Here is a 4,159-nt window from a genome sequence, read left to right on the forward strand (position 1 = left end):
ATTACTATTTTTTAATTATTTGATCTTTTCAGCTTTAAAAAATGTTGAAACATTTATCAACCTACATTTATTTTACTTAGTTTTTGGACCATGAAATATAGGGGGGGGTAGAACACCTAAAAAAATATGTTTCTGCTAATATATTTAACAAAACCTACTTTTAATATTTAAATCTATCATAATCAAGTCGGTTTGCACGTGTAACCAACTCAGAGTGCGTGAGTGACCTATCTGTTTTTGTTGGCACAGGAAAAGAAAAAAGAGAGGGACGGAAAGGAAGTTGATATCGCCAACTATCGGCTGAAATATGCAACAAGAGTGATAATTGCATATGTCTCGAAACTGAAAGTGTTCTGCATGGTGTCCGTATATTTGCTATGTGTATGTATTTCAGACTAATGCGTCGCCATAAACTTCTAGTATATATTATTAGTCTGTCTGTTCCATATTTTCTTGGAAAATACTGGGTCGATTTGGCTGAAATTTTGTATGGAATATTTAATAAATATCGAAAATTTCAGGAAAGTATGATTATTATTTGATTTTTACTAGATTTTTAAATGAACGGCTTAAAAAACGTCACTACATACGTCGATAATGTAAACACAATTTTTGTCTTGCATTTTCATTATTTTTTTTTTAAATTTTTGAAGCTTTTTCTATTAAATGGTAAAAAAGTTATTAAATTAAATTACAATTACATCGTGCTACATATAAGGGGGGGGGGGTAAAACTGGCGCGCATTGGAGGTACCTAGTTATCTTTCTTTCTGAAATAAAATAAATTCTTTTTCACTGAAAATTAAATAAATAATGAAATAAAAACAAAATCCAATTTCTTCTTAGTCAAATAACACAACAAATAAGAAACAAAAAAGATTTTTTCCCGAACAGAAAAATATTTGAAAACCAAAACATTTATTGTATAAAAATGTATCGATATATAATTGTAAAAACAATTTTCTTAAGCAGGCGTTTAAATACGCCTGCTAAAGAAAATTTGGGTTTGTATTACTGTACACATAGATTTGAAAAAGTTATCAAAAAACTAGGCACCGCCAAAAATGGCAGAAAACTCAAGTTGTTGTTGTTTTTTAAAACAAAATTACATTTAGTAAAATCCATTATTTCTGAGTAACTTTTTTTTCCAGAAAGATAAAACCCTGAATTTTATCATATAGAAAACAGAATAATGTAAAACTTTTTCTACTATTTTTAATTAAATTTTAAATGTTAAATTTTCCCAAAAAGTTAACAATTGACATTTTTTGTCTTGCACAAAAAACGTACATAAATATTTTGAAAAAAAAAAAAGAAGGTTTTTGAAATAATTAATTTATTTATTTGTTGTCTAACTAAGATTTAGGATTATTTTCTAAGAGAATATGCAAAAATATTATAATATAAGTACCTGGATTTCAAATAATTCCACTTATTCATATAGGCAACCAGTTATTTCGCGTCGATCTAGTCTAGATCGACACTGTTTACATTTGCATTTGATAAAAAGCAAACTATGGAAGACCAAAAAAAACTTATTTTTCAGTGACGAAAATTTCAATGTATTATTAAGCTGAGGCTGGCCAGTACCAGATGGGTGACCATTTGTATGAGTTTGGTTTCTAATGTGTATGTGTGTGGGGGCCAGGCTCCCCAAAATGGGGGGGGGCAATTTAAAGCAGAATAAAAAAAAATATTTCAGCACGTTTGGTCCACCATAGTCGAAAGGCGGCAAACGTTTTCAAATGGGATCGAAAAAAATGATGCTATTTTTAACACAAAGGGCACAATATTTATCAAATTTTTTTTTTGTATCGATTCTTCAAAGCATTCCCTGTTTAATAATGATCATGCATTATTCGGCTCGCTAAAAAAAAATTGTTAATTTATTTATCAAAGATTTTAAAATAGCTTTTTTCGTATAAATATTAAAAAAAATTTTTTTTTTTTTAAATTAATTATTTTACTTAACTGAATTTCACACTTCAAAACTCAAAAGCGGGATAATTAAACATAATCGAAGTTCTGATATTCAGACGTCAAAATAAGGTATGCAAACAATTTTTTAAATTTTTTTTTAATCTATAATTCTGTCCCTTACAACAACACAATATGTTGTGTTCAGTTTCAGATGATTATTTTAAGCATATTTGTTCCCACTTCAAAACAAGGGGGGGGGTTGTAAGCAAAAAAATATCGTTTATGAAAAATAAGTACACTGTTATAAAGTTCATTCTTCTCTTAATAATCGCTGAAAATTTCGTATTGATCGGATAATTACCTGATTTTTGGTAGATTTTTAAAAAGACGGTCCGTCAAAAAGTACTGACCTGCCCCCCCCCCCAGTTTTGGCGGTGCCTACAAAAAACAAATATATAACAAATAAATATTATCAAAGGCAAGATAAGTTACTCTCCTATCTAACTGGATGATTTTTTTAATGTTTTTATTTAATGTAAAATGTTTATTCAGTTAAAAAAACATACAGTGTTTATCGATATATTTGGAAAAAGAAACATGGCGACGAGATCTTAATTGAATACGTTAAGTTTGGGAAAATGAGTCCAAACTAAAAAATTATACAAAATACTGTTAGAAACTCACTCAATATATAACAGATGATGTTACGGTAACATATATTGAGTGAGTTTCTAACAGTATTTTGTATAATGTTTTAGTTTGAACTCATTTTCCCAAACTGTATGATCTACATATAGTCCGCCGCCATTGTCGTTTTCAAATATACCATTTATTTTTTTTTAGCTGAATAAACATGTTACACTAATAAAAACACTAAAATCTTATCCAGTTAGGTAGAAAAGTAACTAATCTTGCCTTTGAAACATTTGTTATATATTTGTTTGTTTTTTTTTGTGACAACTTTTTGGGTTTGTATTACTGTACACATAGATTCGAAAAAGTTGTCAAAAAACAAATATATAACAAATAAATGTTATCAAAGGTAAGATAAGTTACTTTTCTACCTAACTGGATATATTTTTTGTGTTTTTATTCAATGTAACATGTTTATTCAGTTCGAAAAACATGCAGTGTTTACCGATGTATTGGAAAATTCAAAATGGCGGCCGACTGTCTCTTTAACACGGTAAGTTTGGGAAAAGATGTTATAAATAATAAACTAGACAAAATACTATTAAAAAACACTGAATATATGTCAACTTATGTCACAGTAACATATATTGAGCGAATTTCTAACAGTATTTTTTCTAGTTTATTATTTATAATACCTTTTCCCAAGCTTACCCTCTCCGAGAGAGAGTCGGCCGCCATTTTTAATTTTCCAATACATCGGTAAACACTGCATGTTTTTCGAGCTAAATAAACATGTTACACTGAATAAAAACACAAAAAATATATCCAGTTAGGTAGAAAAGTAACTTATCTTGCCTTTGATAGCATTTATTTGGCATATATTTGTTTTTTGACAACTTTTTCGAATCTATGTGTACAGTAATACAAACCCCATTTATTTGTTTTGACTAAAAAAAAAAAATAATAAAATAACAGTTCGTTTCATTTCGTTTTCGAGTTTCCGATTTGATTTTTAAATTTTATATGCGCGGACGCGCGGACGATTATTTATTTAGCCAGGGTATTCTGACATCGACGTTAACCCATAAAGAAAGATACAATAAATGATACTTACGTTTCCTGTCTATTTATTTATTTATTTATTTATTTTTTTGACAATCTTGTGAAATTGCTTATCTTTTTTAAAAGAAAGAAATATTCAAAATGGCGACTAGAATAAAAACTGTCTCGCAGAAAATTTTTAAGCGATTTAAAAGCATTAACGATTTCTTTTGATAATTGCAAATAAATTGATATTGTTTATTTAGAATTAAGCCTATTTAAAAAAAAAAATAAATTATTATAGTCAGCTAACGTCTTTCCTAATTTTCTGCGGAGCGCTACCAGAAGCGGTGACAAGACAACTCAGTTCCTTCGCTTTTTTTGTGTTCTTCAGTATTTGTGAGGCGTGAAATAAAATTTAAGAAAATGATATTATTATCAATAAAAATTAACAAAATAAATTAAAAATAAAACAATTGGTACTTTTAGATTATTTATTTAAATGTTATGGTTACTTTTGATGCATCTAAAATCAAGCTTCTATCTTTACATCGTCAACGCTCTGA

General features: G+C 28.4%; 1 protein-coding gene across 1 annotated transcript in view; it reads right to left on the reverse strand.

The window, feature by feature from the left end:
* Positions 1 to 3,757, reverse strand: part of LOC145271398 (uncharacterized) — a 9,594-nt gene extending 5,837 nt beyond the window's left edge. Inside the window, exon 1 of the mRNA XM_080126932.1 lies at positions 3,667 to 3,757. The gene's annotated coding sequence lies outside the window, so the exon portion shown is untranslated. The remainder of the gene's footprint in view (positions 1 to 3,666) is intronic.
* Positions 3,758 to 4,159: the final 402 nt, after the last annotated feature.

This window comes from Euprymna scolopes, chromosome 46 (genome assembly GCF_053919585.1).
Source record: "Euprymna scolopes isolate OS-2025 chromosome 46, ASM5391958v1, whole genome shotgun sequence".
NCBI lineage: Eukaryota > Metazoa > Mollusca > Cephalopoda > Sepiida > Sepiolidae > Euprymna > Euprymna scolopes.